Raw genomic sequence first — 16320 nt, 5'->3', positions numbered from 1 at the left:
TATGCCCATACATAAACATATAACAATATATGTAAATGCAGCTATTTATAATTCATTTAATGCGATCCAGCTAATCCATATATCCTATGTAGGTCTGTGATTGAGCAAAACAACTGAGGTGTGTGTGTGTGTGTGTGTGTGTGTGTGCGTGTGTGTGTGCGTGTGTGTGTGTGCGTGCCCATGAGGATAAATAAATAAATAAATCTTCACCATTCTGTCATGGATTTTTTTGTTTTGTTTTTAAAGTATTAATGTAAGAAGCATATTTGCCCTGTTGAACTGGGGATGTCTGTAATCATCCGTGCGATTCATGCAAAGGGGGATTTACATTTTGTGTGCAACTGAATATAGAACCTCTTGAAGATGATTTGAGGCTGTGGTGCATCAGACATGTGATATCAGGTCCTCTTCTCTCATCTGCTCACCTAGGCGTTTGGTCTGCTTATCGTGCACATTGTCAAAAACACATTAATTTCCCCCAACTTTCTGTTAAAAGGTGCAGTATTTGTTACCTTACTCTCCTATTTCATTGATTTCAATCATGTCACACACACACGTACACACACACACACACACACACACACACACACACACACACACACACACACACACACACACACACACACACATATATTGGTGAAGCAATATGTATAGAATTGTTTCTGTATTTTTAAGGTTGACACCTGTGAGACCAATAGATATACCAATAGATTAATCAACTCAATAATGGAAAAATCAAGAATCAAATGAATGCACATGCTAAAAGCAAGACCAGTGTGAACAGCACACATTTCAAGGTTGTTCTGTTTTGTACTTTCCCTACTACATTTGATGCATTGGCTGTCATACCACTGTTGCATGCAAAAAATGATATCATCTGCTATAAGATACATGCCAGAGGCATTTACATTGATTTACAATGATAATCACCAAATATCCAGGAGTGTTTTCTGTGATGATTGTCTGGCTAAAGTTGGCATGCCTGCTCTTATTGTCATGGACAATAAGAGTGATGAGGTGAGGGACATAATAGGGGCTAGAGGAGAGGGTGTCAGTTCATTACGAACAGAACCTGGTGTTCCTCCGAAACAACAAATGGTAAAGATGGTTAAAAAAGCAGTCTAACAGACCCAAATGTCCTCTTAAATGTTCTCAGTATTTTTTAGTAGGTGTTGTCACAATAACACTGGGCAATGTTTCCTCATTTCGAACTGTTCTTTTTTTTACTTTTTAATATACATTACATTATTTTTAATACACATTACAATATATATTAAAATCTTAATATGCATTTTGTATATGTTTTGATGTCCTAATTAAAACTTGCACATCATTATTCTGTATTGGGGATGCCAAATTTCCTTTCTCCATCAATCAGTGTCTTGAGCTGATATGGCATAATAATATTTTTAAAAATGTATTTATCTTACATAATTAATACGTGATGCACAGGATTTAAAATAAGAGAAATCTCTTCTGTGCCCAGCTCAGCTAATCACTGTATGTCTTGTATCCACAATAGTTCCCTAACTGGAGTAACAGGAGTATGCTCTATCAGAATCGCACCACTCTGTGTGTGATTTGTTGACTGAGAGGTCCCGTGCCTCGTTATTGGCGTGTACCAGTGGCAGCTTGGCCAGCTGGCCCTGGACACAGCTCACCCCTTCGAGCATAGAGGGTCACAATCACACAGGGGCCTCCTTTCCTGAGCAAGCATTCATCAGTGCCCAGCACTTAGATGACGCACAAATACAATTACAGGTTGTATTTTTTGGAAGACAGAGACTGAATTATATCCATGGGTGACGGTGGAGTCTAAGAAGTGTAAGCTTTCTCCAAGTGGTGTGAAAAATGAGCTGGTCGTGCTCCTGTTCTTAATTATTTTAGATTCCCCATCAATTTTGAGGGGATGCACTTGGGAACCAGAGCAGTGGGGGGAAAATAGGCAGTCCGAAGGCTTTTAAATTACCCAAAATGAATGGAGGTATTCAATCTACTCTCAGATGTTGAAATTAGGTTTGCGACACTCGCTGTGCATGCCATCAAATTTCTCATTTTGAGCTGAAGTCTGTGTTCCACAGAGCCGTATATTTGTACGGATGGAACTTTGCCGAGCCACAGTTCTTCTGGGATCTGAGAATTTTCACAGTTTGATGAGAAATGTTCCACTCCATCACATCTATAGATTATTTTCTGCCTGTAAATTTCAGACTTTTATTAATCAAATCATTGCTGTGCTCCCTCTTTCTTTCCTTCTTTCTTTCTCCTTTCTTTCTCTTACTCCTCTCTCTCTCTCTGTCTCTCTCTCTCTCTCTCTCTCTCGCTCTCTCTCTCTCTGTCCTCCCATTCAGAGTTAAGGTGCTGAGAGAACGTCCTGTATTGAATCGAGCTGTTGAAACAAACCCTTCCCCGTAACTGGGTGGGGTTTTGAGCAATAACCTCTTAGACTTTTGGTCGTTTGGTACAGTTTCAGTCATCACTTCCATCACCTACCAGAGCAATAGCCAAGACCATGAAACCATCCATAAACATTTTTACATATTCTACTAAATGATTTCAGTGAAGAAGAAGTGGATGTTTTTTGTTCTTGGCAGAAGGAATTTAAGGCATGCCTAAGGAATGTGAAAGTGCTCAGTGAAAGTGCTGACCTAAGGAAAGCAGACTTATTTAACTTATTTGAATTTTATGTAATGTAATTCTCTGTGAGAGATAAGGAAGCGCTCTGTGGTAAAACATGTGATACTCTATGAACGTTATGAGATTTCTTGTGTTGGTACAGTACAAGTGCAATAAAGAAATGTAAGTCTGAGCAGGGAGGAGAGTGAAGTAATTCTGTTTTCCCTTATCTGTTCACTCAGGTCCCATTTGGGAGAGAATTATTTTCAATGCATCATTGGGAGTGGATGCATGTCCTCTGTTTCCTGTGTTGAATGTTATCCTTTGGGTGCTACTCGTATGGGGTGATGTTTCAGTTCTCCATAACAAACATGGTTTCTTTGATGACCAAAATAGATGGATATAATGTGACTGCACACTTTTAGTGTGGTGTTTACTCCCAAGAGACCGTTACTGAGAAATATTTGTTCAGAAAACTTAAAAATATTATTCTGTTGCATACCGTCTTTTCTTCAAAAACACCAGTGTACGTCCGAGGTCCACATGTATGTGTAGTAAAATTATTCTTTTCTGTCAGCTCCTTTTCAAGCCCCCGTGACCTGCTCAGCAAAAGCCACTGCAGTGGCAGGCTTGTCTCTTTTTTAAGGAAAAAAGGACGCAGGTCATAACATATTACTGCATCATCAGTTGCAAGTGTGGAAAAGTACTGACAGCAAAGACAAACAGGAGGAAAAAGTGCTCCAGTGTGGAGAAGGCAAAGCTGCTGCTATGCCCTTTATGCCTGCCAGTCTTGGCAGACGAGCGAGGGCTTGCGAAGAGCCTGGGCCAGCTCGAGGTTATCCGCAGCACCCGCTTCCAGCCAGCGACATGACATTCCCATAATCTAAAACGCCTGGACCATGGACGGAAGCAGCCATAGAATGCCAGGGCCCGGTGCGCCATGCCCGTAGCCCCCTGTGTGAGGACGATGCCCGAGGACGCCGGCGTACGCCCACCGACGATTACATGGGTCAGCTCTCTGCCGCCGCTGAACAGGACCCAATTCGACGCGCCGGAAATTTCGAACCCCCCCCTCTATCTGAGGTCAACAGACTTTCTTTCAAAGAGGCAGGAAGAATGAGAGGAGGCGGCTTAGGCCTCCGTGGCACAGTGCCTGGTCTGCTTAACAGGATCACAGAGCGCAGTGGAGGACAGCTGGCAGACCCGCACCACCTTCCAGCGGAGCGGCAAGCCTCGGCCAGCCAACGACACAGAGAGCACTCCACGTTCCGCACAATCCCTCTTTGTCTGGAGGCGAATACTGAGGAGCAGAGCGGGCTTAGCAGAGTGCAGACATGCTTGACTAAACGTGAATGTCAAGAGACAAGATGGCTTGATTAGCAAAAAATGAATTGTCACTTTTGACTAAAACGTACACATATATTTAACGGACGTGTTCAAGTCTACTCTGAGGTACATAATCTCAGTCACATTCTTTTGTCCAATGTGTGTACAAAAAGGCAGGTTTGTATTCTTCTAAAACAGTTTGTATTCTTCTCAAACAGTAATTGTTTGAGAAAGATCTTGGAAAAAATGATGGATGATTGTAGTCATAATCCCGGTACTTGGGACAAATTGTAAAATGCTCTAACCAAAATCATTCATATTCATATCTTCTCTTATGATCCTCCACAGGAACCCACAATGTCAGTCTAGTTTTGCTTGTATTTTCAAATTAGACAGGCAAAAAAATAAAATAGAACATAAGGACCTGAAGTTTGCCTGGAGGAATCTTTTTAATGAAATCATTAAAAGTAATAAACAAAATAACTTATCAGGGCAAAATATTATTTTCTCAAAGCAAATTGCTCCACAATAATAACCCATAAGTGCCTTTTTTTCAAAGGTGCCTTATAAGCTAACCCGGCAGAGTATAATTTAATTGGCCAAAATTCAATAAAAACATATTGCAAAGTATTATTACCTGATAATACAGGAATCATTGCAGATTAATTTAGCACTAAGCTAAATTAGCTCTATGAACTGGACTACTAGACTATAAATGTCTACTTTTAAATATCAAACACAATTACATTAAAGCAATATCTCACCTTCCAGTGATATCATTTATGGGTTATTGCTGCAGTAGAAGCTGTTGACTGAGAGAGTGAAATACAGGAAGAACATGTATCAAAAAGAAAAAAAAAACTAGTTAAATGAAAGATCATTTTCTTTCATCTTACTGAATGGGCAGGTATAGGACAGGTATATCCTCAAATCCTTATATATTTTTATATATTATTATTTACATGTATTTTGTGCATAGATTTCTTGCATAATCTTTGATATGCCTTCTTTTTTTAATGTGCATGTACGTGTACGTGTGTGTGTTGGAGGGAGGCAGGGTGTGTGAGAGAGAGAGAGAGAGAGAGAGAGAGAGAGAGAGCGAAAGAGAGAAAGAGAGAGAGAGAGAGCGAAAGAGAGAAAGAGAGAGAGAGCTATTTTGTGTTTTCAGGCTGCTCATAATAGGTTGGGTAGTGTATGCTGAGAGAGGCCTGTGTGTTTCACATTTTAGAGGGTGGAAGCAGCCAGCTTAGTGCTGCAGAAATAAGTTTGTTAACATTAGAAATCAATTTTATATTCTAATGTAGTCATTTCTCTTTTTTTATTTATATTTTGTAGCCATTTTTTCCTTTGATCTGAAAATGCAAAGTTAACATTTGTGCTGACTTTTGTGCATTGGGTTAATTCAAAGATTAATATGAAAGTGTTTCTAAGGTCTTTTCTCTTTTCTTCTGCAATATTAAGCAGATCAGAGTAAATGTTAAAACAGCAAACCCACATCCCATTAAGGCAATATTACAACTCAGTTATGAGAAAATAAAAATAACCCAGGGCCCCTGGGCCTAGGTCTTTGATAATGTTTTGCTAGGAAGCATATTTCTCTGTACAAACAGTTATGGCACAGATATTCTGATACCTCTTAACAAAGCAACCCGGAAACTTGTGTTCACTTATTAATTGCTGGAACAATAGAACCGTGCAGTTAATTAGTCATGTGCTTTCTAATGCAGATTCTAGTCAGAGCTGTGTGATAAAGTGTCAGCTCCCGAAAGGAAATCATCCAAGGATTCAAGCAACATTGAGTTTAATAAACACGGCATAATCAACGCAGTATTGTTAGATGTGCTCTGAGGTCATTCTCTTACACTGGAAAGTGTGAGTTGTTTTCAGTTTTAAGGCAGAGTCCTCAATATGGACTTCCTCAAAAATGCTTTCTATCGTGTTTTCATGGCATGTTTCGCTTGTAATTACAATTAGTCCCATATTCGAGATATGTTATTGGTATGTTAAGGTGTCCTTAAGATAGTTGGACTGGATTAACAATGACATAATTTTGGCACCAGACATTTTGTACCACTGTTGTATGCTTTGAATGATATCTTATTAATTAAAAAACAGTCTACCTCTGCGTAACTGTGATGAATGAGTTAGACGACTTGAAACCCTGAATATAAATATGTTCCTCTCTTTGTAAAGGCTGTTGTATGGAGTTCACATGAATTCGCCACACGCATCATTTCGGCCTGCCTGGAGGCCCGGCCTGTCCATCGTCATGGTGAGCCGGGTCTCGGAGATATCTAATTATTTACCAGAGGTCAAGAAGCAAGTGCCCTCAACAAATCCAAGAATAGGGCCCTCCCCTATTAATCTCCATTCTGTGGATGATAGATATGTGATAGGGAAAGGACCACTCATGCCTGCTCCTGATTTACAGGCCTGCATCAATCTTGTCACTGGCTCTCCAAACAATAACTGTCAGCCCAGTGGTGGGGGGTGGGGGCCGCGGGAGAGAGGGCGGGTGAGGGGTAGCGCAGAGGTGGGGATGGGTGGTGATGAGGGGTAGTTGTAGACTGACTACTGTATACGCGAGCTGAGCCATAATGTTGTCTCTCCCTATTTCTCGACGGTGGAATGGTTAGGGACGTATTTCGGCCTGCGCTCCATCTCGGTGGAGTGGTGGAGGGGCTGGCAGTGGTGGAGACACTCACAGAGGTGGGCAGAGAGAGAGAGAGGAGAGCGAACCGAATTGGCTGCGTTTAGTTCGAGCCCGCTTCTACTCACCGGTTGACTGAAGAAAATCATATGAGGAGTGCAACATTGCAATGATACATTTGTTCACAGTATTGACCATGGAAAGTACAGTGTGTTGAGATATTTGGCACATTTATCATCACTAGCGGGATATGCCAAACAGAAACATTTGGGCACTGCTAGCGTTTATGGGCTGATGAGTAAGATGGCATTTATTTTAATAGGTGCCAACGGTAAGACTGAAAACAGGCGTTTTAATAGACCTTAGCACAAACCCATGTAACCTCTCTACGTAATGAAGGAAATACAAATGTTTTTCCTTCCCCTGTATGTTGAAAGAGTAGGAGATGAATTCTCTTTGTGCTCTTGGAACATTTATTTCTGGTTGCTGTAAACTCATAAAATAGTTAAATCCGGTCTTTATGTTTCTGGAAGGCCTTTCTTTGAAGACCACTGACAGGCATTTCCACCCCATATTATGTATTAGGATTTTTGTTTTTGTCCAGGGTTATTGAGACTCCAGACTGGTGCAATGAATAAACTGCAGGAAGGAACACCCTGCGTCCATGGGACAGACCTCATCTCTTTATTATGTTGTGATGGTGTTACTGTATTTGGAAATCATGGCGTGTGTTCACAGATTTGCTGGATAGTACCAAATAAATAGAGCTTCTGCAATGTATCCACGTGAATCCATCCAAGCCGTTTGGGGGGAGGGAGGGGGGTGTGGAGTTGTTGGGGTAAAAAGACTGTGCTATGTTTTAATGGGGTCATTTAATGCGATTCCATGATTTTCAAATCTCGGATGGAACAAAAATAAGTGACAAGATAAGACTCTCTGTGACAAATTCATCTACAAGTGAGCCCCTGTATCTTGGCCCATGTAGGCTGCTCTCTCCAAGGAGAAGACTCTGTCAGACGCTCATATGAAACTGTGGCTGCAGTAAGTTTCATCATCTCTTTAAATTCCTTCACTGTAATGTTTTCAAGACCCCAGTGCTGTGTCTGATTCCCTAGCATGAAATGTAGCTCAGATAGTATTTTGAGGTAGACTGAACTAGAATGTTATACATCGTATATATTTGCTGTAAAGGAGCTTTAATATTTTTGATATATTGACGTCTACATTTGTAAACAGTTGTTCAATGGAGGAGAAATATAATGATTTTTTTTTTTTAAGTATGTTTATAATATATAAATATATATTAAAAATACATTAACATTGTACTCTACCACTTTATGTTCTGTATCATTAGTAAATACTCTGAAATGGAATATAACATATCTAAGGTTGTGTTTTGCCTAAATGAGGTGCTATAGTGTGGAGCAGCACCACTAGAATGAGATCAGTGAGGATAAGGCTGACTTTATGAATAAATGAGGGGCTGGATTTGAGCGCCTACTCCCTGTTTTCTGAGATATTGATGGTGGGCTGAATTAATGCGGCCTGTAAGACAACACAGCAAATCCCTGCAAAGCCTGGAACTGCCCTCCTTCTTAGACACTTGACATTTGTTTTTCATCATGAACTTAAAGGTCACTATCTGCCAGAGTGCCAGCCATCTTGTTTTAGTTCACATTTGCATGAATTTTATTACCTCATACTCACATTCAACATCAACTGTTTGACTTTAAAGGAGAGTTTCTCATATTTGTTCGATGTTGCATATAGACAAATAAAGAGGATTCTTTACAACAATAAAAAAAGGTTTCTGAAAAACAAAAAACAAAACAAAACAAACAATAACCCCACCTCAACCAATGAATGAAGCCTAAACTTGATCAGTTGTATAGCATTCCTTTAAAGCCCAGTGGAGAATCTAGAGTTGAAATTTGAACTCTGAAATCTGGTTTTCTCTGGTATACAGTCATGGGTAAATGAAAGTCACTGGGAAGTTTTTTGAGGAAGACTTGTTTTTTGGCCACAGGCGCATGTATGAATGTATGATTGATTCATTTTTGTACGTATGAATGTATGGTTGAGTTCATTTTAAAAATTCTTTATATATATATATATATATATATATATATATATATATATATATATATATATATATATATATATATATATATATATATATATAAAACTCAATTAATTAAAAAGTCATTTAATACAGAGGCAGACGCTACACTATTCAGAGAATAAATTGCTAATTTGCAACACACACTAACCCAGATCTAAGCAGTATCAAAATGATGCTGTTCTTGATAATCAACACTAGGACCAATCGAGTACACTTCTAGCTGCAAATGTGAGTAATTTCCCATGACCCCCTGCAGCCATATTCATTAAACTGCCTTGTGAGTAGGCCAGTCAGATCTGCATTCCTGTCATTAATATGCGTGACTCCCTTAATGAGGCTTAACAGACCTCCACACCCCTCGTTTGAGTGGCGAGGCATGCCTGTAACCTGCAGGGAATGTCTGTACCCAGGATATAACCTGTCTCCTGTCAGCAATGAATCACTCAGTGACTACTCTCACATTCAAGGTGGATAATGACCTACATGTAATGCTAAACTCAGGTGAATTGTTGGATCGACATAATTAGACAGTATCTAAACCAAATTAATAATTAAAGCTTTTCTTGGTTCTTTGAAAGGCACCTGTAAGAGATGGCAGTGCGGAGAATGGAGGGGAGCCCAATATTGAGGGGAGCCCAAGGGAAAGGGAGAGAGAGTCTGAAAGAAGGAGAAAATGAATTGTTAATGTATTTAACACTGTTTCTTGTTTTCTCACAAAAAATTAGTTTGTCTTTATTGTAGTTTTTAATACACGTAATCAATGCATTCACATGAGCTACAAAACAAATGTTATTTATTTGAATCTTAAGTTCTGAATCTTAAGAGTTTTTAATATTTTTAATATCTTGCAATTTCCAAATTTTACATTTGTTCTATTTTACCACATGGGTCAATATTAGACCCATATTCTGAATTCCTCATACAGGTACAGGTGCCCTCTACATCTGTGAGGAAACTAAAATGTTTTAATCTGGAATTATCTCAAATTTGATTTGATCTTCATCTGGGTCTTAATATTCAATATAATCTATTTAAACAAATAATCTTTAATGAAGCATAGCTTTAATGATGTAAAAAATCAAGACTATTGATGAACAAATGTGTGTGAACCTAAGGGATAATAAAAGATGAGAATTGGATCCAGGTGTTCGTCACTGCAGGTGTTTTGGAGTTTGCCTTGCCCTTCTACATAAAATCCTCTCCACTGTAGTTCACAACAGAATTATTTTCAAGTGCAATATGCCCCCATCAAAAGAGATTTTAGAGCATTATATAAAAATACAAAGCTCATTAAACTGGAAAAACATTACAAACTGCTTTAAAAAAAAGGGTTTACATTCTGATTTTTAAAAATCTTCTATGCTACCTTTGAGGGAATGTCCTGAAAGGATCAGAGCAAGGGTGACAAAGTCACTGAGAATGCTTACAACCCAAACCCTAACTCAGGAGCAACGGCTTTACTGGTGGATTTACAGTCATGTCTCCCACTTAATAACATCTGTGATCTTGATTCTAACAAACAAATAACAACAACAGCAACAGCAAAAACCCACTGCTCAAATTTGGTAAAGACCACGACACCACTGCTGCAAAACTATTCTTTCATGAAGCTGAGACAAAGCCAAGCTGCTTAGTGAATGTATTTAATGTGGGTTTGTTTTTTTGTTGTTGTGAAAACTGCATACTATCACCAAGACATCATCCCTGCTGTGAGGTATTGTGAAATGAATGAGGAACCTTTAAATTCCAAGTTGCATCAGGAAATCCTAAAAGCATGTCAGGATGTATTTCTGTGATCAACAACTCAAAAGATATTGGCACAACAATGATGCAAACTAACAGGGCAAGGGAGGAAACTCCAGATTTCTGAGTGGGCATGACAGAGTCATTGACCTCAGACCCAATGAAATGCTGTGAATCTGAAGCAAGCCAAGACATTAAAAAAATACACAAATCTATTTCAGTTCATGACTAGATGAATACAATACCTCTACAGTACCTCATAATCACTGTGCAACACTTTATCAGAGTGCACATACTTTTTAAGTCATTAACCTTGGTCTGAACCAGTTGTATAATTAAGGAATGCCACTGTGGAATGTCTTGTATGCTGTATGTTAAATAAGACTGTCTTTATTTACAATTTTGACATAGACTGAAACCAGATCACATTTTAGGAGTGTTTCCCAAAGGCTCCCAGACTTTTTCTCATGGCCGTATAAGGGCTCCTTTGATATCCATGGCATGGCATTCCGACTTAACCCCACCCACGTGGGATAGCTTTCCAGGTTTCCCCCCTTCCAGAGCAGTTCTCAATCAAGCGGCATCCGTCCCTGTTTTGCCGCAGCCCGGTCGGTATTGTGTGCATCGTGTAACGTGGCGCATTATTCCGCAGCCTGCGCTGGGGCCAGTGAGTTTGCTGTAATGGCAACGGAGAGGATGCACAAATAAAATGACCACCTGCATTGATTTCCTCTCAGCTGAGGCAGCCCATCATAAATAATTCAGGGACAATACTTGAAATGATAGCGGCCAGCACCTCAGAGTCCATGCAGGCAGGGGAGGACTGAGCAGAGGTGATGGTGGAAGTCGGCAGCTGTCGGGGTCCGAGCCCACGGTGATTTTATTATTAATTCCCTCATGTGCCAGCACACGGTCCTGTGGCCCAGCTAACACAGGAGCTATTTATACAGGTTAAGGAGATCAATTAGATCGTGGACCTCCATAGTCCTCTCTGCCACATGGAGAGCCTATCGCAGAGCCCATTGTGATTATGGTAATGTGTGCCTTTACCAGGCTGAAGAAACCTGATGTGACAGTAACAAATCACCCAGTGCCATATATTTACACGGTTAGATATTCTGGGTCCAAGGGCACCTGCCAGAAAGGGTCAATAAAAAAGGAAAATAGTCATTATGATACTTTTGATGGCGCACTTTCAAAAAGTTGGCAGACATAAAAACTTAAAAACCAGAGAAATGGGTTTCAGTAGGAGAGTCGTACAAAGACCCAGAAGGAAGAAAGCGGCACGGTCGTCTGAGCAAGGCTGAGCAGCATTTCGATATTTGTAATATCCAGTTTGTTGAACTCAGCAATTAATGCATAAATGGCATGATAAATAGCATGCAGAGCAAAAATGTGATAGACATAGAAAGTTTTTCTGCCATAATCCTTAATGAAAGTATTTCTCACTTTGCAAATTGTACTGATCACTGATCATGGTACAGTCAGGGCTCTGCTGGCATGACCTTACATCCAACCATGTAATTCTAAGAAACATAGTCCCAAAGCTGTGAGGATTACATAACTGACTCAACTATGAATATTTGATTTGACAAATCCTATATTATGATCATTTAATGAGATCAAATCTCTATTACCAATATTTAATCAGGGGAGGTCGAGCTACCTCGGGGAGAGGCTCTGATTCTAAACCAAGATGTGGATAATGACAGTAATGTACCAAGAGCAAGTGAATATTTCAAGAACCCCCTGCCACTAATACATGGTGAGTGCTGACAAATCTAACGAATTGTGTTATTTTCAATATTATTCATAATGCTGCAAATGATTAAGAAAGTCTGATATGTGTTTTAGTAGTATTCATTAGTAGTACTTATTGCAAATTGATGAGAACCTTTTTACTTATGAGATCACCATAACTGTGTCTCATCATTATGTTGCCTGTTGGCTTTATTTTTAAACGTCCTATCAACATATGACATCAAACGAATTCAGATCATGACATCATCAGCTACTACCGAGCCAAGAAAGGCATATACTGAACTGACCGGCCTATCACGTCATGATGCTTTTGACATCAAACTTCAGAAATAAAATGGTCTCTAAATTTCCCAATGTTCTCTCCCTGACCCCAGAACTCACCTGAATAAATCAGACTTTCCTGCTCAGCAGAGCCCAGGACCCTGAGGAATCAGGGGGGAGGGGAAAGAGAGAGAATGTGTGTGTGTGTGTGTGTGTGTGTGTGTGTGTGTGTGTGTGTGTGTGTGTGTGTGTGTGTGTGTGTGAGAGAGAGAGAGAGAGAGAGAGAGAGAGAGAGAGAGAGAGAGCACATTGAGCCAAAGAGGGGAAAAACATAATGTAATAAGTTGTGAATTAGCTTCATGGTCATCCAGTTTGATCATCTGAGTTAGAAGAGTGGTTAATTTAAACAAAAACTAGTTTTAAAAAGTAATATCAATTATTGAAACTTATTTAATTCAGTAATTTTCCTCCTGACCATGTTAAATACAAAACAGCTATGATCATTGTAAACTACACACTTACTCTCGCTTTTTTAATTGGACAAGAGTGAATTGTAGCGAGTGTACAGCTTCATATCCAGCTGTTAATATTGTGAAGCCGATTTCAGTAACGAAGAGAGAATCTCTCTCTACACATCTCTCCATGCCCTCTGCACTGATCTCTGCGCTGACTAGCAGAATGCATTTTAGCGCTCATAAATCCAGCAGGACTTTTGCACAAGCATATTCCTGCACAGTGATGTTTTGCAGTCAGTGTGTGTGTGTGGGGTGGGGGGGTGGGATGAGAGACTGAGAGAAACGAGGAAAGGGAGGGAGAGAGGAACGTTCTGGCGCACGACGGCGTGTCAGAGCTGGGCAAGAGAATCACTCCACCACCCCCACTAAGATCTTTTTGAAGTCCGCCTGGATCCTAGTGCCATCTGGATGGGCTCTGTGGCGGGGCCTGATCAGGGAGGGTGCCAGCAATCCCCGATAGCACAATATGGCCCTTTCTTTAACGAACCACTAACTGTCCGCTTCTTAAATGGAAGTGACATTTTAGCCCTTTATCTGTGACATTTCTGAGGGCCGACACATCCTTCAGTTATTTGCGTGGCGTTCCTGGTACGAGCTTCCTGTCCTTGTGTTGCGACTTTGCTACACGCATACTTTTTTTTGATGCCTTAAAACTCCTATACGTTTTGTAATGCATCCCCGGTGCAGGCATGCTTTGGTAGATCGCCAGACCGCTCATCGTGATAAGAAATGCAACGCGTGCGGTGCATCTCTAGCCTCCGGGCCGCACCTCTACCAAACACAGCTAAACCTAAATAAACACAGGCAGCCGCAGCGAACCCGTGCCCAGACACAGGCTAGCATCCTCTCCACCTTCCCCATGTCATTTAGCAGAGGTTAGGATGGACAGGAATTTATTTATTTCATTTCGTTAAAGCAGTGCAAGCAGAGTCAGAGTGCAGGATGGCAGCGAACACGACTGAACTAACGGCGCATTTAAATGATGTGGACTTTACATATTTGAATTTCATTTCCAGGCTGATGCCAGGACAAACACAGTGCAGATAATGAAGGGGACTGGACACTCTGCAAAGAGCCAGCAGGTCCAGTGCTGCCATGGACATTTCAATTACACACTGCTACAGTGATTCTTTAAACGTTATAAAGGTGACAAATAGCAAATAAAAAGTAATGACAAATGTTTTCTTTATTGGCATAATTTTTCATCTACATGATTTTACAGGTATTCAGCATTTTTGAGCCATATTTCTCATTGACACAGTGTTTTAGATGTCCTGCAGTCAACAGTGTATTATAGACCTCATATTACAGAAATGGATGTAACAGTGAGTGAACTAAATATCCTTAATTTTCTGTGTGCGTCTACAGACCTATCCTATTTCATGTGTGTGTGTGTGTGTGTGTGTGTGTGTGTGTGTGTGATCTTTTGTTTCAGTATATGGGACAACTGAAATCTGATGAATTGGTGTTGGATGTGATGACTTGCTGGTGGATGGTGTCCACTCACCCTTCAGTAGAGTGCTCTGTGGATTGCTCTGCTGACTAATCTGTAGACATTCTGTCCAGCCTTGAGGACACAGAGCACAGTTGAACACGAATCCTATTATAGTCTGCTTTATTTTTTTAAGATGGCCCTCAAAGTAAGTCCACCCTAAGGCAACTCTATTTACAGACAAGGGAGAAAGGGGATTATCCAGATACCATTAAAGCAAGTGGTAATAATACTAGATGTGATTTATGAATGAAAATAGCATGCAAATCACTGGCAAATGTGCATGTAATGCTGCAACAGAGAGAGCCGGGTGGGGGAGAGAGAGAGAGAGTGAGAGAGAGCAAGAGAGAGAGAGCGAGATAGAGAGAGAGAGAGAGAGATGGGAGTTATATCACTTCAGCACAGAGCTCATGGTCCTTGATGGGAACAAGCCATTTGACTAAATGGCAGAACACGGGGCTTTGCCTACCTATTATAGTGGAGTGTTATCATGATCTCTCATCGGAGGTGACAAGACCTCCTGTCAGAGTGTCTGTGAAGAGAGAGAGAGAGAGAGAGAGAGAGAGAGAGAGAGAGAGAGAAACAGAAATAGAGAAAGAGAGAGAGCGAGTGCACATGAGATGGAGAAGCTCTATTCAGTAAATGCAGCATGGTAATTGGTGGCTCTTTGTAGGTTCTCTTTGTGTACCTGGGTTTAGTAATGATGAATAGGAAAATAGAGCAAGTTCATATCACTCATAGTGTGTGTGCATGTGTATGTGCATGTATCTGCAGTTGTGTGTGTGTGTGTCTGTGTGTGTGTGTGCATTAGATTCTGTCCCTGAAGCATTTTCCCGTGTGCGTGGCAGGATTTGCAGCTTTGTGGGATCGCTCTCTCGGACCTCCATGGGGGGAGGCTGAGACGGACGCGATGCCTGAACACGGCGAGACCCTCTCTTCATTAATCACAGTCATTAATATTGATTTAGTGTACGGAGCCCCCTCTACTGGGGTAACCTCCACATTTTCACCCAAACCATCCTTGCCGTTATACCACAGAGCACGCCAGCACATATCCTCTCCTCTATTGTTCTGTAGGCATATCTGTCCAGATGGATCTTGGGTGGGGGGGTGTCATTGTTACTGTTTTTTACATTTTATTTTTATTTTTTGAGGCTGACAATGATAGAGTGAAATATGACAGTAACATACTTCCTTTTTATCTGTTAAAGCTGTCCACTTTTTATTCCACACTACTTGACTCCAAAGTGCCAAACAACAGGAAACGTCCTTAAGGACATCCAGAACTATGAAATTAGAGCAGTTCTTGGACATTATGAGAGACATCCGGCTCGTATTGTTGATATTTTTTTCTTTTTCCCTATATTTTTCCCCATATCCCGTCTTCTGGTGTATTCCAGAGGCCCATCCTCTTCCCTTCATTGTGAGCACCATTAATTGAAAGGTGGGGTGTGTTGCTGGTTTGTTATTCTTGCTTCCTTATCCTTCAGGGCTGTTTTGTTCCGTGTGTTTGTGTGAAGCGCTGACAGACTTACAGAGCGTGACTTCCTTTGCCTCTCCAGATGTTTACAATATCCTTATCCCATATTGCCTCAGACTGGCCTGATACGCAGAACAGAGAACTGCCCACCCACAATATATACTATATATATATATAGTATTTGTATGTATGTACATACATACAAAAATAGACAATAGATTGTCTATTTTTTACTTTTAATAGCTTAAGTGAATGTTACAATAGTTCTGTGTGAGTTTTTATGAAGTTCACTGTATTTAAATTGATTTTTTTAATCAGACCCATTTTTTATCATTTCAAATTTTATGTTCACGT

The sequence above is a fragment of the Electrophorus electricus genome, chromosome 14, assembly GCF_013358815.1.
Source record: "Electrophorus electricus isolate fEleEle1 chromosome 14, fEleEle1.pri, whole genome shotgun sequence".
NCBI lineage: Eukaryota > Metazoa > Chordata > Actinopteri > Gymnotiformes > Gymnotidae > Electrophorus > Electrophorus electricus.
This window is presented reverse-complemented; position numbering follows the sequence as displayed.